General features: G+C 43.7%; 1 protein-coding gene across 10 annotated transcripts in view; it reads left to right on the top strand.

The window, feature by feature from the left end:
• The window catches only part of PITPNM2 (phosphatidylinositol transfer protein membrane associated 2), a 196018-nt gene that overhangs the window by 91514 nt on the left and 81509 nt on the right, over positions 1–22995 (top strand). The gene's annotated exons all lie outside the window — the stretch shown is intronic.

Below are 22995 nucleotides of genomic sequence, written 5' to 3'. Positions count from 1 at the left end.
CAAAAATTGAAGGGAAAATAAATTAACTTTATAAACATGACAGAAAAACATTTAAAAATCAACAAAGTGTACAGTACATTTTCTAAGACTCTGGGGGACCACTCGAAGAAGGCTCCTCTTCCACTCTTTGCTTCTTGCTGAAGAACCCCCTCCTCAACTGTTCCCCCAGCCACCCACCACACAGAAATTCAAATCCAGAATTTTTTTTAAAAAAGAGCAGAGTGGCCCAATGGTCACAGAAAATCATAAAAATGCAGAAAAAAACACACAAGCTTCCAGATTCTTGAAAACCCCTCCCCAACTGTTCCCCCAGCCACCCAGCACACAGAAATTCAAATCCAGATTTTTTTTAAAAAAAGAGCAGAGTGGCCCAATGGTCACAGAAAATCATAAAAATGCAGAAAAAAACACACAAGCTTCCAGATTCTTGCAAACCCCTCCCCAACACCAAGTCCTTGAATTCCAAACACCCCAACCCAAAATCCAAAACCCCCCAAAAAAGTTTTAAAAACTTAACTTACCAAATGGCTGCAAAAGAAGTTCTGGAAAAGCTTCAAAAATCACCAAAGTCTTTAAAAACCTCAAAAAAGGCTACTATGTACACTGTGTTCTATGAGTTGCTCCTCGAAGTCAAGTCGCAACTGTATTAACAGTGTTAAGAAAAAGGAAACAAACTTGCAAGACGTTTTCGTCTTGCGAAGCAAGCCCATAGGGAAATTCGTCTTGCGAGGCAAATCGAAAACGGAAAAACCTTTCGTCTAGCGAGTTTTTTGTCTTGCGAGGCATTCGTCTTGCGAGGTACCACTGTATCAGAATAGTTAAAATACTAAAATTACTAAATAAAACACAATAAATTAAAAAATAGAACCAGTAACAGAGTGAAATATTTAAATTAACCAAGAGCTTGTAAAAGAAGAATGAGCTTCCCCTACTGCCACACTGCTGATGCTTTAGAATTGTAAAAAGGAGTAGTTTATAATGCAGTTGTATGTGAGATTCCCTTTTCATCATTTATTTTCATGGGAAGAAAGGGGATGCCTTCGTCAGGAAGCAGGAATAGCCTTTGTTTCATCCAAGGTGGTCGCGCACACAATGCCGTTTGTTCATCACTTCCTCTTACCTTCCAGTTGAAGGCAGCCATTTGGGTACAATTCATTTCTAATACTGTCACTCAGAGATGTGAGAACAGAGTGATGCTGCCTATCTGCAAATGTCAGCTTTCAAACAGCAACAAGAAGTGCAGGGTGCATGTTGTTAGTCTTGCCTTTTCTTCTCTTTTCTGTCTTTATGATCACTTTATCATGGCACTCATTGTAGCTGCTATGAATCTAAGAATGGTTTATTACAGTATTTTTGTGGGGTTTTAATTTTTTTTTTCATTTTCACATTCTACAAATATTTTAACAAAACAAGAAAAAACCCACAAAATCACAACAAAATTAGTCTGCATTTCTTTCGACTTCCCTCCCCTCCTTTCTGCAGTTACTTAGTTTGTATATTTTTATTACTGCATATCCAATTCAAAGCTGTTTACTATTTCCCCCTTACGTTCTCATTTAATTAATTCTTACTGCATGAGTTTATGTCAATCCTGCTAATGTTTTAAGATATTTACAACATATCTTCAGATAATCAATAAATTTTCCCTGTTAAATTTTTGTGGGTACTTGGCAAGAAGGCCTTAACTGTGTTGGGGAGATAGTGGTGGAAGCAGTATGTGTGCCCAGCCTTCATTGTTCCTGGCAACTGTATGGATTGGCACAGCAGCGCTGCTTGAAGCATCGTCTGTGTGTTTGCCACAGAGACTGGGCATATTTAAACAGTATTATCTCATGCCTTCAGTGGAGGTGCCCACGAAGAAACATGGGATAGTTGCCTCTCTGGAGTGGGTGTCTTCAAGCCCTCTGTACATTTGGCCAATTACTCTTTTTCCTTTGCCTCTTTTAGAATCAACTTTTTAGGACATTGTACCCAAATTTTGCATGATAGTTCTTGATATTAAGGAGCAGGGTTTTCTCTCTCTCTTAAGTTTGATACAGTTGGATGCGATTTTGAATTAAGATAGACTGAGCATTTCTGTTATGTAGACTCTGAGTATATTTCAATTTCAAAACTGTTCTAATTTTAACCACTGATTTCAAAACTGCACCAGCTTTTTTCTCATGTAATGGGCAGAAGCTTCCTAGTAGTTCATATTAGCCCCTCCCCTTTTAAGGAGCATTACCTTATAAGTTAAAGCCTCTTCTAATTGATATCCTAGGAAACAGATGAGCTGTTTCTCCAGGACCCATTTCTAGTCTTTATGTACCTACTGTGAGAAAGTGGTGGAATCATCATTGACTGGAGTGTTCCTCTTTTGTAACAGCTTAAGTTGGAAGGAGGGAATACATGGAGGCAGTTTCTTTCAAGTCATTCGCATAAAACATTTTGCATTCTTCAAAGAGTAGAATGGACCTGAGCATGCTTCAGGTTTTATTTGTTGCTACTCCAGACACTAACAAACTCCAGTAAAAGTTGTCTGGGCCCAAGTAGGCCATGCTCTAAATGTCCAGCTACTTCCAAAGTTTGCATCCCCTTCCATAATATCTCATAGCCTAGTATTTTCATGATATTCTGCATTTTTCTGCCCTTGCTCCACACAGTTGGATGCCAGTGCCTACAGAGTGGGAAAACCTGAGGCAGTGTAAGGTCAGGACATGAAACAAATTCCACTAACTAGGTGTGACCAATGCAGCAGCATACAAACATTTTTGGATTTCAACTCCTTTCAGTCCCAGCCAGCACAGTCAATGACCAACATCACTTGGAGATAGGGATGTGGGACACATACGATTCATTGTGCATTCAAAGCTAGATTTATCAAGCATTCACTTTTCAAAACAATATGAAAATTGAAACACAATCACCCTTCAAAATTTGCACTTTTTCAAATTTTTTGATGCATTTTTCCAACCAAACAATGCTTACAAAAGTGCATGTATAGGGGAAAATGTGCTTGGAAATGAATAAATGAGTGGGGGAAAGCATATTAGGAGATATCTCTTTCAAAATGTGTTCTTCAGACTAAAATTTATTTATTAGGAGAATTTTTATGAGGATTCTTTTTTAAGTTCACAAATTGCTACATAAATCTGGAGAACTGAATGTAAGGTCGGAGAAATGAGAAATGGAGAGAATTCAAATTGGCTGATCTATCTATCTAGAGGGTTCTATGTTAGTTTTCCCTGTATTTGACAAGGGGCGGGGAGCAGGACACACAATTGTCATTTCCTGTGGTAACAGCATGTTAAGGGGATAATGGCTAACATTTGCTTTCTCCCTCTGTCTCCTTCCCATCTTTATTCCTATAATGACGGCTATGTTGTTATCAACCTATTCCAGTCATAATTGTGGTAACAACAATGGCAAAAGCCACGGGTGAGATATGGCTAAGTTTGAAAGCTTTTACTTGGCTAATGGATGCACTTACTTCATCTTTGTATTTAGATATTTAATGCATCCCAGCAGCAGCAGCCCAGACTGCCAGTGTCCTGATACAAACTAAATTGCAGCAAAATGCATTACAAAGTAATATATTTTAAAATAGGTATTAAAACTGTGGTGGAGAGATAGCTCAGTTGACAGAGCATGAGGCCCTCAATCTCAGGGTCGTGGGTTCAAGCCCTACGTTGGGCAAAAGATTCCCACATCGCAAGGGGTTGGACTAGATTACCCCCGTGGTCCCTTCCAATCCTACAATTCTATGAACCTACAATTCCTTGAAAACATACACTTTGAAATGTGCTAGTAAAAAATCTTAACTTGTCGAAACAAGCAAAAAATCCAAATTACCCAATGAGTGCTGCTGCTCTTGATACACTGCAGTCTTGCTTAGGGGATACCTTTCCCATGGCAAAAAATAATTGCCCTCTTGAGGGGTTAAATTAGCATAGTGAGAAAAAGAGCATTATCACCAGGGACTGCTGTTGGGAATACATTACTCTCTTATAACTTTGTATAGTTTACATAGAAATATGACGAACCTATTGCAAAATAGGGGAAAGGAAGGGTGATGTGGATTTGGGGAGTTGGATTTACTTTGCATATATGTTAGATTTTTGAAAGAGAAATATATATTTCACATTAGCATTCCTATCCTAAATAGGTTTTCTCAGAAGTCCTGCTGATTTTGCTGGAGTTAACTTTCAAATAGTCATGCCTAGGATTGTGGCTCTGCTTCTATCTATCTATCTATCTATCTATCTATCTATCTATCTATCTATCTATCATCTATCTATCTATCTATATCTCTATCTATATCTCTATCTATCATCTATCTATCTATCTATTTATCTATCTATCATCTACTCTATCTATCTATCTATCTATCTATCTATCTATCATCTACTCTATCTATCTATCTATCTATCTATCATCTACAGTGGGATCTTGGAAGCCGAACAGAATCCTTTAGACGTCCAAAATGTTTGGGAACCAAGCCGCATAAGCCGCGTCGAACATTCGGGCTCCAAGGAATGTTCGCAAACTGGAACACTCACTTCTCAGTTTGCAGCATTTAGGAGCCAAAATGTTCAACTCGCAAGGTGTTTGGGATCCAAGGTACAACTGTGATTTGTACACGGAAACTGTATTTTTCCAGTAACCACAATGGGCTTAGTTCCATGTCTTGGGAGACTGGGGTGGGTGGGGGTGCTCCTCGCCCTCTGACACTGCCTGTGCTGCTTCATTTGTCAGATGAAGTGAGAGTCCCTGGGCTATAATAACACTTAAAGATCAAAGCTCCATCTATCTCAGTGTTGTATGCAAGCACTGACTGCTAGGGATTCTCCAGGGCACCGGTTTTCAACCAGTGTGCCATGGCACCTTGAATGATGGTCAGGAGTGCCATGTGAAACACTGGCCTCTGTCCCTCTTTCCTTCCCTCCCTCCGCTGATGCCTTCTCGCATTTCTGCCTCCCAAAGGCTTGTGTTGCAGCCGCCCTGACTACAAGCTTCCCAGGTGAATGGTGCCTCTGGGGCTGGTTGGGGGGTGTTGGTTGCCAGGAGCCGAGGTGGCCTTTGGGTAAGCAAGCAAGCAAGCAAGCGGGTGAGGGACCCCAGTCCACCAGCCTTTGCTGTTGGGAATGGACAGACAAACCCCAGGAGGCACCTCTCTTTGGGGTGGGGCAGCCCAGAGACCAGGGAAAGCAGCAGCAGTCACCTGGAGGTCTCTCAGGGACAGGAGGCTGAAGAAACACTCCACAAAAGAGGGTGCTTAAAAAAGGGTAAGAAGCTGCCAGCTCTGTAGGCAAGGAGTGACATAGCTGGGCTCCTGAGCCCCATGGGGTGCTGCAGAAAGGATGTAGTTGCTCAAGGGAGCCATGGACTCAAAAAGGTTGAAAAGCTCTGCTCCAGGGTTTTAGAAAGGGATCCTTTTTTGCTCTATCTGGAGATGCTGGGCATTGAATTTGGAACCTTCTGCATGCAAATGTTATGCTCTGCTGCTGAACCCCAGCCCTTTGCTTCCACGAAAACTTAGGTAATCTGCTTGCTATTTAAGAACCCCATTTATGTCGGATGGAAACCCTATTTGACCAAAGATGATAGTGGCACAGAAGTGAGTGTGCCAAGCATGAGCAATGACGGCCCCCTTAGTGCACCTACAGATCCCTGAAGCAATGAGCATCTGTCTACAGCCTTTGAAATATGTTTGCATTTCCTCTCTTAGCATTTGGTGGTTGACACTTACTTGGAAGGTTCATCCCTTTTTCTTGCATGTGTGTGTGTGTGTGTGTTTTCTTTTTTGAATGCTGATCAAGAAGCAATTGATCTTTTGGTATGCTCGGCCATCTGGAGAATGCACATTTTTCTTTTCTGTCTTAGAACACAGCGGGAGCTATATAATTAGGGCTAGTCATCTTTTTCAAAGAATCTGATACAAATTCCTGTGAATCTCTGCTTTAAAAAAATTAAAATAAGGCATACCTGAAAGGTTCATAAGCATTTAAGTGCTCTATTTATTTCAGTGGGGTGTAGTGGCCAACCAACTACACAATGTCTTTGTAAGAGGATCCCAATGCCTTCTGCAAAAACAAATCATGTGTTTATGAGGGAGAATTGGTTGGATAGTAATCTGAAGCAGAGAAATGGAGGGCAGAAGGGTCAAGTATCTTTCCTCCTACCCCCCACAGCTGCTTCTTTGCTCCAAATCTCTCCCCCCCCCCCCGCAAAGCAGCTTCTCATTTTTTCATTTCTCTCTGTTTCATCCAGTGACTACTAGGGGTGCCAGATCATTCTGATGAAAATGGAAACATGAGTAGAAATTGCTAAAACTTGTATTTTGTGACCCATGTCTGGAATGGAAATCAAGCCATTGTTGCTTTCAGCCTGCAAACAAAACATAATTGATTGCATTTCCCCATCTCCATTTGCATTGCATTTCTTTTGCATTTGAATGAATGGGTTGGAATAATGTAATGACATTGACATTTGCGTAATTAATTATGCAATTTACATAGGTTATGTAATTTCACCGCAGAGTGACAATGACAAACGATGCAATTTTTGATGGAAGAGAAACAGCAGCAGAAAAGTGACAGTGCTGCGTGTGACTACAGTAGAGACTTGAACGCCTTGTGAAGACCCAGTAACAGCTGCGTAGAGCAAAGAAGCACAAGCTGCTAAATAAAACACTCTTGTGTTTTAGAAGCTAAGAGCTTCAGTGTATCAAATGGCTGCTTCTTCTTCCTTAGTGGCTTCCACAGGTCTCAGTTTGAACTGAGGCTTAGTTATGTGACTAGAGGTCCAAAGGCATTGCTGTGAGTGGGAAAATCAGAAGCCCGGTTGCTACTGAATAAGCTGAGGGAGGCAGGCAAGCAGGCAGGTACACTGAGGAAGAGGTACAAGCAGGTTGACAGCAGCTTTGTCATCAGGAGATGAGCTGCTCAGGCTGAGGCCAAAGGCTGAGGTGTTAAGAAACTCAGTTGACCCCTTGGGTTCACGGTTAATGAGCTGCAGTAACACCTTCTAGCCATTTACTTTGGTGGTGGCCAAGTGCAGCAGAAAGCAAACCAGACTTTTTCTTCTGGCGACACAATGCTATTCAGGTCTGGCTGGCCATAGTATCCAGACTGAAACCCCCTTGGTATCTTATTCTCAACCCCAGGACCGTTCTGAAAGCCAGGGCTCAGTCCTGGAGTATAAGGAATGATACAAAGAAGACATGGCTGCTGAGCACATGCATGCCCATTAGGGTGAGAATTGTTTCTCTGTCAGAGCAGCGCCAGCCTGCCCATGGGGCAAGGTGAGGCGACCTCCTCAGGTGACAGGATCAACAGGGGCAGCATCCTGACGCACATCATCATTATTTTTTGAACTTATTTATTCAAGGTCTCAGGGCGGTTCTTACTCCCTTGTTCCTGATGTAGATCTTCACTCACCCCTTCCTCCCTGGCTGGGGGCACCATTTTGCAGTTCTCCTCAGGTACCAAAATGTATTGCCAAAATCCCCAGCGTTAGAGGCTGTAGCTTCCTATTGTTCTTGACACATGACGTGCATCTTTACAGAAATAAAGATTTGGGCCTCCAGCTGTGCCAATCATTTACTAATACATCTTTTCCAGATACCACATTTCGCCATGGGGGGGTGGGGAGAATCAGAATTTCACAACTATCCATTTGCTTTTCTGTAAGATAAATGTCTGGGTATTTTAAGGATTTGCATAATTTATGTTGCACATACAACCAGGCCCCTTTGGCCACAGGATGCTAGTTTGCTGCCATTTTTATACCAATAGCCTTGCCTCTAGATAAGCACTACATCACTATATCTGCCTGAGTGCTCCTTGTTTGTACAGTGGTGCCCTGCAAGACGAATGCCTCGCAAGACGGAAAACCCGCTAGACGAAAGGGTTTTCCATTTTTGAGCTGCTTCGCAAGACGATTTTCCCTATCTGCTGCCATTTTTATACCAATAGCCTTGCCTCTAGATAAGCACTGCATCACTATATCTGCCTGAGTGCTCCTTGTTTGTACAGTGGTGCTTTGCAAGACGAAAACGTCCTGCGAGTGTTCCGATTTTTTTTCGCTCCCCCGCCTTTTTCTAAGCCGCTAATAGCCTTTTAGCCGCTAATCTGCTAAGCCTTTAATAGCCGCTAAACCGCTAATAGCGCTAATCCGCTAAGCCGCTAATAGGGTTGCTTCGCAAGACGAAAAAACCGCTAGACGAAGAGACTCGTGGAACGGATTAATTTCGTCTTGCGAGGCACCATTGTATTCTGCGTGCATCCCTACAACTGTCTTGGAGCTGCCCGAGTTCTGCTGGTATTGATCTTGGTTCTCAGTTTTCCAGGAAATCCAGTCCAAGGCTCTCATCCTGGGCATTGGCCCATGCCCCTTTGCACAGCTGCTCTTTATTTATGTGTGTGTAGAGATACAGCAAGGTCTGGTCAAATGGCTTCCTCTCCTAACAGCTGTGTGTGTGGTGTGTGTGGAATATGTCCTTGTGAGGTATCCAGATGAATAGCACCGTATTATGTGACCATCTGTTATGGGCAGGCTGAAAAAGAGCAATCCCTGACGGTTGTTATTTAGCAAGCTACGTCCCCCACTCTCTCATACACACTTTACACATGTCTGTGCCTAGCTGACTGTCCCCAGACAATACACAATGCAGCTTAGTTTCCGTTGGCCAGACTTGCCCTGAACCATCTGCCCAAGTTGTGATATGGGGAGAATAAGTCACATGGGCTGGGACCAAAAGAGCCGTCATAGTTGCAAAGGTTGCATGGATTGCGCAGCAGATGCACTAGTAACAAGCCTTTTGTGACCACCATAAAATCATAGATTTGAAAAGTAATTGGAAGGCTGCCAACTGCAACGTAAATAGAGTCTGTCCACTGACCAAGCCCTACATATCTATGGCTACCAGTTGGTTGCTAGATTTTACAACCTGACTCTCCCTCTCAATCTACTTTGTATCTGTGTTGCGGACAAAATACTTTTTCATAAAGTAAGTGATTAATATACTGAATTTACTGCCAGAAAATGTGGCGATAGCTTAAATTGATTTAAAAGAGAATTGGTGAATTTTATATAGGGGATGGATCTTTCACTGGACTAGTGGTATTATTTTGTTTCATTAATGGTGTTTTATTGCACTGTAAACCATATATTTGTTTTAATATGCTGTTCGCTGTTTGTTGGGGGGGATTGGGGCTGGAAAAACAGCATGTAAATAAACCATAATAATAATACTCTTAATCAGTGCTTTTTGTGTGTGACAATACTCACTAGTTTAGATTATTGTCACCTCTTTTTTTCTTTCCATGACAGTCATTCTATACTGGCACCCACAGCACTTTTATCAAGATATGAGTACCAGAACCTCACTTTTTTAACCAAAAAAGCTCTGCTCTTAAAAAAGAATGTGAGTCAACAGACATGTACATGCTTTCCCCCTCTGCCCAGAGTCAGAGATTACCTTTGGGAATCTGTGAGTCATTCCTCTATTTTTCTGGCCTGCACACTGAACCCAGTGTATTAACAATGGGATCCCCCGCCCCAGGTTTTTGTCAGCCAGGTGGTTTAATTGGGCTGGTCACACTGTGGATTTCACTTGTAACTGGTAGAAAGGGACCAAAAGCTGCATCAATGGAGAACACCACATTATTTGAAAAATAAATAAATAAGCAAGCTGTTGGAAATTTTCAGCATTCATTTTAATAACACCACCACAAAATGGACTTATTTTCAAGTTAACACCAAATTGAGCCAAAGTTAACCTCCCTCTACTCAGCCTCATTTTGTTTTTTTTTAATTCAACTGATTTTAATCTGAAGATTCTGCAAACATATATAGAGAAAATGTACATTTTAATACATATAACAATACTGTAGCCACAGTAGAGGTATGTTGGATTTATCTATAACAGTATCAAAGGGAGTTCTGACATTATTTTTCAAGAGTCATCTGTTTAAGCATGCTACTATTGTGTAACTGCCATAACTTTTTAAAATGGTAGCCAGGTTAGTCTAAAATCTCTAAAGGCTAAGCCCTTTCTCAAGTTTAGCCCCTGTTTTTACTAAGTGGCCTCCTTGTATTAATTTCATTTTCTAAAGTAATATATCATACATGGATCAAATGGAATCCAACTTATTTTTGTGTGTCGTATGTAAAAAAATGCATGTTTTGACTCAAATGACGTACACAGATCTTGTGTGTGGTAGCCAGTGACATCATTCAATTTGTTATTAGTCCTAGCAATTTATGTGCTACGCCGAAAACTGACCAAGGCTGGCCTGAACCAAATCCATTGGGTTGCTGATGCAAATCCATTGCTATGGAAACAGATGCTGGAGCTTAAGGCTGCTTCTGTCTATAACGGGATGCTGGCTGGATAACTAAAACGAAAAACAGGCGGGGGGGGGGCAGTAAACCTTAAATGCAGATGAATATGATAACTAGCAGACAAACAAGGAAATCCCCTTTAACGATTCTTTTTATTTTGAACTATGAGCATTGTTTTAAATTCTGATCAGTATCTTTCTGCATGAGTGATGATGAATGGTAAAGAGATGGAGTGCAATGAAACAAACCTTAAATTAGCTTTTGAAGGCAATAGAAGTGAATACTTTTGTATATTGTATTTTATTTAGGTTTCTGGTTTTCTCTGTTCTTACACTCAGGGAAGACTACATAATGTACAATATGTATATAAAAACAAATTGGGTGGTATCCAGTGCTAGTCTTCTTCAGAATAGATGCATGGAAAAGAATGCATGGAAAAGTTAGTCTTGTCTGCTAATTTCACTGGGTCTGCTTTGAATAGAGCTAACATTGGATGCAACCCAACATAGGTAGGTAAATAAAGGTAAAGGATCCCTGGACAGTTAAGTCCAGTCTAAAGTGACTATGGGGTGCAGCGCTCATCTCACTTTCAGGCCGAGGGAGCTGGCATTTTTCCACAGACAGCTTTCCAGGTCATGTGGCCAGCAGGACTAAACCACTTCTGGCACAACGGAACACAGTGATGGAAGCCAGAGCACACAGAAACACCATTTACCTTCCTGCTGCAGCAGTACCTATTTATCTACTTGCACTAGTATGCTTTCAAACTGCTAGGTTGGCAGGAAGTGGGACAGAGCAACAGGAGCTCATCCCATCATGCAGATTCGAACTGCCGACCTTCCTATCGGCAAGCCCAAGAAGCTCAGTGGTTTAGATCACAGCGCCTTTACTTTTACCAACCCAATATATTTCTATGTTACAAATAGAACATGCAACAATTGTTGAATATAGACTGTTGTGGCCTGTACAAATAAGGCAGCTTCCTTTGTTCCCTTTTCTTCCTTCAAGTTACCCTGTTTTAACTTCACAAGAACTCTTTGTGAATTAGTCAGAGAGATAGAGAGGGAATTAATCGCCTTAGGAACATAGGAAGCTGCTTTTTGCTGTGCCAGACTGTTAGTCCACCGAGTTTAGTACTGTCTACATTGATTAGCAGTAACTCTCCTCTCAGGCAGATCTTTCCTAGCCCCTTCTGAAAGTACCAAGGATTGAACCCAGGCCCATTTTCGAGCAACAAGGCAAAAACCACCCAGTGGTGATGTGTTTTATGTCTAAGTGGGGATCTGAGCTCCAGACTCCCTGAGCCTCCAGTCTTTTATCCACTGCTAGACCACACTGGCTTTAGCTAATGTCCTGGTGATGTTCCATAGGGGAGGTACATATCTTGGCTGCATAGTTCATGGACCAGTGAACTGACTTAGTATAAGAGGTGTACCCTATGTTCCAGTGTTGTGACTTACTTAACATGCATATCTATTACATATGACTACTTGTTTGTAACAATAGTCTGTGAATTGACCTGGAATACAGGTGTTCCTAGGAAATAATTGCAGATGGTCCAAAATATGGGGAGGATAAACCTGCTCCAATCCTCCCTCAGTAGTGCCCTCCACTTTGATAATTCTGGAGCACTTCAAGTACTGAAAAATGGTGTGACATAAAGATAGTTGGTCTTGTCATTGTCTCTATACCCGCATCAGAAAGCAGACAGCACTATAGATGTATTGCTCCTAATGAATTGCATGTCAGATTGAATCATTCAAAAGAATTGGTTAATGATACCCAGGTCTTACTCACATCATGGAAACAGACAGCCCAGGATAAAACAGGTACTCCTATATGCGTGCAAATGACTGCTGCCGCACAAGTAGGAGTTATTGTTATCTAAGAGAGCTTGCAATGTAAAAACCAATTGATAATCAATTGTGTCTTAGTTGCATGTAATTCAGTCAATAACTGTCGGCAGCATTCTGTTTTTAAGATTTTACTTAATTACAGCTCCCAGCACAAGAAGCTGCAAGCCTAGCTGTCTGTTGTCATCCCATTTATTCGTGCCTCTCAAATGCTGCTAGACTTCACAAATCTTACAGTTGCAACAGGCACATACTGACTGGAGTGTTTGAGGCTGGCTGGTTGCTGTTTCCTTTTGCTCACACCAGCATTTCAGACAATTACAATACGTTGAGCAACCATCTATCTATCCAGGAGAGGCAACTCTAAAGCTCTAAATGGGAGAGGAAAGGAGGAGACTATTATTTCAATCTATCCTACTTTCCTTCAGTTTTCTGCTTCAATAGCAATCAGCAACTTCCTGGTGTTGCTCGGGAATTCTGAGAAACTAACAAATCAATGCAGTTTTGACATCAGTGGTTAAAATCAGAGCAATTTTGAAAGGCTCTGTCTTTCAAGCCTTATTGAGTCAAAAGGTCCCCAGTTGTATCCAAACATAGATAAAGACCTCCTCCTTGATCTCGGGAACCATCATGCAAAACTTGATTATCATATTTTAAGAGATGTCCATATGCATAGCCAACAGACAAGCAACTTTCAAAAATATATGGCAGAAGATTATGTGATGCTACTGTCCATACCTCATAGGATTCTACTACATGCATATCTGCACTTCAAGGGCCTGATCTGAAAATACATATACAATCACCTTGCTCAAGTGGAGCAGGTCTGGGTCTGGTCAGTACTTGGAATGGAGATTGCTTGGAAATGCCATGCTTGCTGCCTTAATTCTGCAACGGAAGAAAGATGGTTTCCAGGTACAGGAAGTGTTCAGCCAGCACAGGGCAGGACAAGGGAGATAAATAAGACACAGGACATTGGTATTGGGTTAAAATAGGCCACAACTTTATTGACTACAGATGTAAGTAGGCTTTGGTGAAGGCATTGGGTGTGTATCCTGGGTCAACCAGCCTGCATGCTGATTGATTAATTGGCTGGGTCGGTCCTGGATTAAAGGGTCATCCTATGACATACACCAGACAGGGCAATCCCACCATGGCCGCCATTTTGGAGGGTTGCTATGGCCCATTATCCCCTTTGTGGGCTCCCGGATAGAGACATACACACCCCATACTTCTTTAGTATGGTACTCATTAGGCTAAGGACCCAACCCAATGCCTTATTTGCTACCTGAGTAGACCTCCCTGAGGCAGTGCAGTATACTTCTATATTAGTTCCATTGGATCCCAAATAGATAATTCTGGAATATCTGAACAAAATGGGTGTAAAATAAGAAAATGAATTTATTAGCCATTTGTTTATTGAAGCAAGGTGTTTAATAGGTGAGTATTGGCAGGAATTGGAAACAAATACTGGAACATTATTAGTTAAAAAGTTAACAACATTCAATATAAAGAAGCAGAATAAGAGAGACTGAAAACTTAGATGTGTTAATAACACACACACACACCCGCCCAATTCTGGAGTAAAACCAGAAGCACTACACAGCAGTGTTGGATTCCATCCCTAGTTGCAGGGCATACTCTCAGTTCATGGGCTCCAGATTTGGAAAGCACCCTACATGAGCTGATAACGTGCCTTAGAATGCTTCCAGTTTTTTTTGCAATAGACAGGGTGGGATTGGTGGCAAATGTGCAGCAGATGAGTCTGTTTGGGAAGAGTTCTCTGAGCAGGTTACAGGTTGGAAGTTTTCAGTGGCCAAAATGAGACTCCTAGAACCTCAGTGGTGAGGAAGGACTCTTCATGTTATGAGGCACCTTTTTCCCTATTGTTCTCTCCTCTCCGCTCCCCCTCCCATGGCAGAACTGTGTTCTGTAATAAACACAAATTTGCCTATTATAGTAGACAGCAATTTATGGTACCCTGTCAACTCATTCACTTACACTGCAATTACTCAATGACAAAACATGATGATTGCATGTAAATATACAAGAGGGAAATGACTGGGACTATAGAGAAGTGAAGCATCAAGGGAAAATATTTAGGAGCAGTACAAAGTTGGGTAGAAGGCAGGTAGATAGTCATGGCTTTATGAATTTTATTACCAATTTGACCTGGTACAAGGAAAATTCTTACGTTTACTATGATAAAGGTTATACTTGTGTTCTGAAATGAACCTTAGAAGCTGGGCAGATAGTACCTTAGAGGGCAGATCTACTCCATACATTTAAAGCACACCCAACATACATTCAAAGCACATGCTTCCCCCAAAGAATCCTGGGAACTGTAGGTTCCTCTCACTTAGTTTCAATTCCCTGGACCCTTAGCAAACTACAGTTCCCATGATTCTTTGGGGGGAAGTCAAGTGTGCTTCAAAAGTACGGTGTGGGTCTGTGCACAAAAAAATGGAGCAAGGGTGAATCCAAAATGTCACAGAAGAGAACAGTCCAATTTAGAAGTTCAAAACATGGGGGAGCAGCACTTCTTAGTAAGAATTCAAGGTCAATATAGCAGATAACAAAGTGAGCATGAGTCAGCCATGTGCTAGTCATGTGCTGCTGTAGCTCACAAGGCCAAAGCAATCTGAAGTTGTGTCAACAGGAACATTGTTTCCATTATGTGCTAAAAATAATCGTACTGCCCTTATGCTCAGAATTCTTGCTCAGAAGTACAGAACAGTTATTTCCAAACAACTTTCATTGACTCTTTGGATATTAATGAATGCCATACACCAAGAAGGATATTGACAGATGGCAAAGGATATGTAGGACCATTAACTTCTTATCAAAACTCACAATTTTGATGGAGAATATAGCTTTAGCCCTTAGACAGGGATGTGGGTAGCTATAAGCAGCATTGGTGGCCTCAGGGGCACCCGCCCCTCCCCCAGTTTTCTAGGCCTCAATATTCCATGATGATGTGTACACACAGTGAAATGTGCTCATGTCACTCACACACACCTTGTGGTGTGCTCACATCGTCACATTACATGTGCATGCACAGCATGCAGCGCCTGCCCCCTCAATCGCAGGGGCAAGCCAGCGTACCTGGTTGCCATGTTCACTTAGTTGAAAGGCCAACACAATGAGAAAGCAACTGAAAATACATGGGCAGGGACTGAGGCTGGGTACCATGCAGAAGCAGCAGCTTTTGAAGCAGCTGGCTACTAGCAGACTTTCTAAGTGACAGAGCTGAGCCTTGTTGGCAACAGCTGGCAATTTGAGGAAGGGAGACAGGTAGGAAACTGGCAGTCCAGAGGTCAATGCTAACAGGCTTTGTACGAACAGTACTATCATACCTTGGGTTACAGACGCTTCAGGTTTCGTGTTTTCAGGCTGCACACCGCGCTGAACCCGGAAGTACCAGAATGGGTTACTTCCAGGTTTTGGCGCTTGCGCATGTGCAGAAGTGCTGAATCACAAGCTGCGCATGCGCAGACGCGGTGCTGCTGGTTGGGAATACTGTGGGTTACGAACATGCCTCCCGCACGGGTCATGTTCGCAACCCGAGCGTCCACTGTACATTTAAAGCACATCCCCTTCCACAAAGAATCCTGGAAATGGTAGTTTACCTCTCACAGAGCTATAATTCCCAGAACCCTTAAACTACAGGATTATATGGCAAGGAGGTTACTTCAAATGTGCTTTAAATGTATGATGTGTATGCAGGCATTATGAATTATTTCTGCTCTGAGGGAAAGATAGTGGTCTCTCCCTTTGCCTACTAGCTAACTCTCTTCCATTGGAATCAACAAGGCTGTAAAAAGTTTTTGATCTTTGGATTGACATCTTGCTCAGGGGCATCTTGCCCATAGAGGCGCGGGGCGCCAGGGCGCCAAGTTCTGGAGGGCGGCAGGGAAGAGGCAGAGGCTGGACGTGGCGCCTCCCAGCATCAGCTTGCTGCTCTCACCAATTTCCGCCATGCTGCGCCGAAGCAGCGCAGTGCCCGGAGCCTCCGCCTGCCATGGCCACCGCGGCACGGGCACCAGGGAAGAGGCGGAGGCTGGGCACAGCACCTTCCGGCATCAGCTCGCCACCCTTGCCTGCCTCGCTGAAGCAGCGCCGCACCCAAAGCCTCCGCCTCTTCCCCGCTGGAGGAGCCGCCCTCCAGCCGCTGCCTGTCTCCTCCAGCCCCGCAAAGCTGTCGGCAGCACCGTAAAAAGGTCAGCAACTCTGGGAAACAGGGGTGGAGGAATCTTTGCACCACAGTGCCGGATATACCGTATTTTTCCCTCTATAGGACGCACTTTTTCCCCTTCAAAAATGAAGGGGAAATGTGTGTGCGTCCTATGGAGCGAAGACCCCATAGCCCTGCGACCCTCTCCCGGCTGGAGAGGTGACGCGCGGCTATGGCAGGAGCCTCTCCGCTGCACCTTTCCGCTGCTCCCTGACCTGCTCTTTGGGGCTGGTGGTGGGCTTCCCCCGCCCCAAAGGGCAGGTCGAAAGGAACCTGAAGCCTGGAGAGCGAGAGGGGTCAGTGCACACTGACCCCTCTCGCTCTCCAGGCTTCCAAGGTAGCCGCCTGAACGGCACCTTAAACGGCACTTTGTTTTAGAGCGGGAAAACAAGAGGGGGAAAGTTCTCCCCCTCTCTGTGCAGCGCCTCCTGCCGCTTCACTGAAGGGGCGCTGGGCAGAGAGGGGGAGAATTTTTTTTCTTGTTCTCCCCCCTCTAAAACAAAGTGCGTCCTATTGTCCGGTGCGTCCTATGGTGCGAAAAATACGGTACTTAAGACAGCCCTGACCTTGCTTATGATTCTTGCACCGCAAGGACTTACTTAGCAAACAGCCTTTATGTTGTTGTGCCTTGGCTATTTATAAGCAACAGGTTTTATTTCGTGAGTATATTGCTGTCAGACTTTGGATTATATATCGGTGCTAGGCTGCAAGCCTTTCATTTGAAGCAAAATACATCTCAGCGATCCATGGAAACAAAAGTGCTGAGCTGATTGTAAATGTTGTCTAACTTGACTACCTTTGAAAGGTTGCTCTGTACGCTGTAATCTACAGTAAACGGGAGAACAATTATTTTCATCTGGTTTAAAAATCTAGGCAAATGCCTGGCTCAGCTATTATCTCCCCAGGTTTGTGCAGCTCTCTTTTCTTACTACATTTAAGTGCATTTTAATCCTAGGTTTCCCAAGTGACTTCCCTTCCCCTTTCATTTCTCCCTTGCTTTGTCTTTTGATTGTGTGGAAAGAGCCACCTATTTCTTTAAAAGCTGGTTCTCTGCCTATATTTGCCACTGTTGATTCTTCTTTTAACCCCTCCAATCAAATGTCTATAATTTATTGTTTTCCAACACTATTAGCTATATTCCAGCAGCTGTGGTAGTTTAGACGTTCAGACTCAGCCTAATTTAATAAAAGTAACAATATATTATTTATTTATTATAAACTACAAAGGTATGATAAAGCTAATACTATACTTCAATTTATTAGCGCTCTATTAAGACTTACATTTGTTGTAATAAGGTTACTGTCTCTTTAGTTGACAGTTGCAAAGGTTTGCATAAGGCTACCAGATAAAACCTAGTTCCTGATCCTATTTAATTTAAAAGCCAATTACCTTTAGTCCCTTTTCCCAGTTAATCTTGGGGAAATGACTGCAACGCGTTATATGTGGCACTGTCTCTGAAGATGGTTCAGAAATATCAGGTGCAGCAGACTTGGGCCGCCAGGTTACTCACCGGGCAAGATGGTTTGAGCATATAATGCCAATCCTGGCCCGACTGCACAGGCTGCTAGTTAGTTTCTGGGCTCAATTAAAAGTGCTGGTTTTGATCTATAAAGCCTTAAACGACTCAGGACCTCAAGGACTGCCTCTCGCCATATGAACTACTGCAGTCCTGTGATCATCATCTGAGTCTCTTCTTTATGTACCTCCCCCATGAGAGGTCCATTGTCATCCCAAAATTGAGACGCTAGGAGGGGCATGCCTTCTGGTTCAACACTTTTGCGATCATCAGCAGAGTTGTGCCAGAGCACTGGACCAGAAGACACTTTGGCGTGCCCCTGCTGATGATTGCCAGAGTGCTGGACTGGAAGGCACTCTGACACTTGTCAGCAGGGTTATGCCAACTTTGGTGCAATCCTGCTGACTTGTGCCAGAGTGAGCATATTTTGGTCCAGTGCAATTAATGGGACATTTGAGGATCCAAACAGAAGCCAGGATTAGCTTCTGTGATCTGGAGTGCCCCGCTTAAAATGGGACATTTGGTGGGTATGGAGGTCCAGGGGGTGGCAACATGAGAACGGGCCTTTTCTGCAGTGGCTCCCCACTTGTGGAATGCTCTCCCCAGGGAGGTTCGGCTGACACCTTTGTTGCACATCTTTAGGTGCCAGGCGAAAACATTCCACAGGCTCCCACACACAGAACATCTCCAATAAAGTCATATTTGTGAGAGAATTTGGAAGTGCTTGTTACAGAAAACTCGGGGAAGTTATTATACCTTACTAAATCTCTTTATAGAAAGTGTGTCACATAAAAGTAAAGGTAGCCATGTTGGCCCTTAAGAAAATTTCCAAAATTCAGACAACCAAAATGTCACAAAACAGTGTGCAAGTATTTGAGTTCTACTGTGTGGAAACATCCTGGAAAGCTGTAATTGGCAGTCATATAAATTCTTTATTGTGCTTCTGCAATATACCAGAATAACAGGGGCCACTAGAACCCCCTTAGTGACTTGTTTATTTAATTGGGGCTCCCTCATTGACCTGCATATTTAGTTGCAGGAAAGGCTGGAGTGGATCCAAAAGACTATGACACAATCTGTTTTTGTTCAGCTGTTTGTGGCTTTTCATTTTCTGTTGTGAAGAGCTGGTGATACCCACAGGGATGTGTGATGCTTCAATGACATTCACCAGAATTGTTTTTCCATAACTGCTTACATGAGGTCATGTGCTATGTCCCATTCCATGTTTATTCCCAGAGATTTGTTTTAATAAGAGCTTTTAAGTAACTGCCATTCTTGCTAATCATAGCGCATCTGCTCCTCTGGGTTCCCCGTTACAAGTAATTTAATGCTATTATTTTAGCCAGGATAGATCTGTGTCACCATCTGCCCTAGAAATCTTTTGATGGGCACTGGGAGGATGACTGGATTTTCCCTTATAATTAGAGTAGGTAGGCACGATAAAAAATTAGATGTAACTCACCTCTAACATTTCCAAACTGGATTTGCAGGTTGATGAAACCTTTCCCCTCAGGATGTTTCAAGAAGGACACATTCTCTTGTCTCTTAACTTTGTGCTAGCTTTCTGTCTTTTTTATCACCATGAAGGGTCAACAGGAGTGGCAGAGCCAAGGTATGTATCCACCTGTAAGGACTCAATTTGTAGGAAAGCTGCCTTCATCCTAGAAGCGAGAGAGGGCACGCCACATACAACCCATGTCTTCCTCGAGATGGGGCAACATTTGATGGCAGCAGCTAGGGATGCCAGGACTCAGGGCAGCAAAGTTATGGATTATGGTGAATTTTAGGGAGCAACTTGACATAACATGAGAGAACCATGATTAGGGTTCTTCTGGTGGTGGTGTTTTAAATTCATAGTAGCTGGTGGAATCATAGATCACAGTACTGAAGGGGGGGGGGTGACTTGATTATTTTCCATGAAACATTTTTCCAATTAAAAGCAAGCCCCCCAGCGCTATGTGCTCCATGGAAGTAAACTTACAGATACTATGCTAGGGTTACCAGACATCCCCATTTCCTGGGGACAGTCCCCAGATTTGCAAATCTGTCCCTGGACAAATTCCATCCCCAGAATGTCCCTGGATTTCATTAATTGTCCCCGGGAAACGTGGCAGCGGCAGCAGAGGCTGAGCAAGGCAAGTGGCGCGTGCTCTGGGTGTCATCCTGACGAAGGTGACACTCGTTGTGTCACACGCACTGTTGCCCCCGTACTCCCAGCTGGAAGAGGGAGGCAGGCAGGAGAGAGAATGAGCTGCGCGGCTTTACCAGCACTACCGGCAAAGCAGAGCTCACCCCCCTTCCCCCAGGCTTGGGGTACACTTGGGAGTTGGGGGGCGCCGGCGCTCCCAGCTGATGATCCCGCTGATCTCGATCTGAGCCAGGCAGAGCCTGGGAGTTCTCTCTTCACCATCAGAAGGCTCTTTTTATTTTTTATTTTTTGCCTTCTCCTCTTCTGCCTGCAGCAGCTGCTGATTGGCGCCTCCTGAGTCCCAAAGACAGATGCGTTCTGGGCAGTTTCTGTCTTCCATGACTCTTTTTTAAAAAGTCAGAAGAGAGTATGCGGGGAGATTGGGTGGTGGAGTAAGCCCCGCGCCCTCCGTGCAAGTTGCAGAAGGGAATCAGAGGTTGGCTGGCACTGCTGAGTAAAGTCTTGGTTTGCTGGGAGGGGAGCTTGCACTCTGAAACCCCAGCTGCAAGCATTCTGGCCTGCTGGAAATAAGTCAAATTAATCTTGGCTCCCGAAAAGGGCTTTGGAAACCGAGTGCGTAGTAGTAGGTTAGAGGAAGTTGTCTGAGAATTTGGGGTTCTGGGGTTTCTCAAGAGTGGGGAGATACCTCTGCAGAGGACATGTGGCCTTGTGGTTAGCGCAAGGGCACCTTATCATCCATTGTTCAGGAAGTAGCAGTGGGGTGAGAAGGGGACAGCTCTGCAGAGCTGAGCAGGACCCTCAATTCAGGAGGGCATCATGGGTAGGAATGGGCCTAGCAGTAAAACTGCTGGCACGTTTGCAAAGCTAAGCAGGGTCCAGTATGGTTTCACATTGGATTGGGGACCTTGTATTGAGATTTCTGCATTGCAGGGGGTTAAACTAGATGACCCTCATGGGTCCCTTCCAACTCTAGAATTAGGTGATTCTTTTGTCATGAGATGAGTGTGACTGGGAAAAAATATGTGTATAACTGTGTATTCTGAGAAAACACAGAATACCAATGAGAGGGAAGGAGCTCGAGGCTCTGCTAGCAACTTATGTGGATGGATGTCAGTGTAATATCTGTGGGAGGAGGCAATTATGAATTTTAGCAATAAAAAATATAGTATACTTTTATATGTCAAATCAGCAGAATTTCCATTTCACAGCTATCCATCAGGTCTACAAAAGCCAACTCAAGCTGAAATTGTTGTGTTGGTGGAAGCAGTGCCATAACTACTGGGGGAGAGTGGCTAGCTGGGTTTTTTGCCCCAGATGAAGCCTCGGGGGGGGCACCATTCAGGTCCCCTGCCTATGTGTGTATGTACACAAATGTGTGTGCCAAACTGGGTCTTTGACCCAGGTGAAATAAAGTCTACATACGCCCCTGGATGGAAGCGGTGCTTCTAAATGACAGGAATATAATATTACACCAGGGCAAAACTTCTAGCTCGGCTTAATGTGGATTGTGAACCCCTTGTGCCTCCATTAATTATGGATAATAAAGCATGAAATAAAAAAGGGTCCCTGGATCCATTGAAAAAAATCTGGTAACGATATACTATGCAGATATGTGTAATTTCACTTAGTTGGTATTTAGAAAATGGAGCCGAGGGGGAGAGTTTAATTAACCTCCCCCAGCTCTACAGTCACCATCTGAATGGATGCTTTAAAAAAGAAATATCCACTCATCTGGGACTCCAGGTGGGTGGCCGTTGCTGCATGGCGCAGTTGTGGTGGGTCCATGGAGGCCACCATCTTCTGTCAGGCCCGCAGGTGAGGGCAGGCAGTGCCCACTCAGCCAATCTGAGGCAGGGGCTGGGGGCTGTGAGCAGCCCATCCCCAGCTTATTTAAAGGTCTGTTACCCTGGGATTTTCCACCCACCCAGTCTTTAGGGGCCCACTTGGGGGGGAAGCTGGCACATTGCCTATGGACCTTGCTGTGGTTTATTCGGTCACCGTATTCAGGGCCAGGGAGGAATTTTCTCCTGCAAGCAAATTGGCTGCCTTGCAGGTTTTCACCTACCTCATAGCAACCATCACAACTTGGGCGGATAAGGCACTGGGGTGCATCCTTAATCACAAGGGTACCCCGTTAGAGGGGTCCAGAGGGGTGACTCTGTCTGGGAGTCCCAACGGTGGCCTGTGCAGGATCGTGGCATCCAATCCATGTTGGAGGCGACTCCCCAGCACAGGTTTGATCCCACCAGGTTCCTATCAGGTAGCAGGTGGGCTGCCAGATGCCCAGTGCCTTAGCCAAACCTACTCTTTCCTGTAACCAATAAAGTTGTAGCCTAATTCAACCCAACACCAGTCTCCTGTGTCATTCTTGTGGCTCTCCCTTCATCTGACATGGTCATTATGTGCCTGTGCCGGCAAAACCCTGGGAGACAGGAGATCACCAATATCTCAGGTAGTTTCTCCCTTATTCAGCCACCCCTTTGGCACCTGAGATTTCATGAGGCAGCACTTTGTAGCCTATCTTTGCTACTAAGAGCTAGAAATTTGCATTCTTAAGGAAAATATCCTCAGAAATCAGAATTGTCAGAGCTCTTTTACAGTCAATCCTTCTTCTCAGGGTACTCTGGAAACACTAACATTTTGAGGGCAATATGGATCTCCTGACTCCATCCCTCCAAAAAAAGGTCCCACCACTTTTGCAGGACATGAATGGTCATTTTAAAATGTGGAGAAGCAATATTCAACCTTACTCTAATTCACACACATTTACCCATAAACAAAAAACAAACAAACCCAGATCCTCACCCCAAGGAGCTTACAATGTTGGCAATGGAAAGAGAACAGAGATGCTCAAAAGTAGGACTAACAGTGGATGGGTGTGAACAAATACAGTTACAGTATGTATAACTAAATGCTT

The sequence above is a fragment of the Podarcis bocagei genome (genome assembly GCF_964188305.1).
Source record: "Podarcis bocagei genome assembly, chromosome: 16".
Taxonomy (NCBI): domain Eukaryota; kingdom Metazoa; phylum Chordata; class Lepidosauria; order Squamata; family Lacertidae; genus Podarcis; species Podarcis bocagei.
The sequence above is the reverse complement of the archived record's forward strand: the minus strand, read 5'-3'. Positions and strand labels throughout refer to the sequence as shown.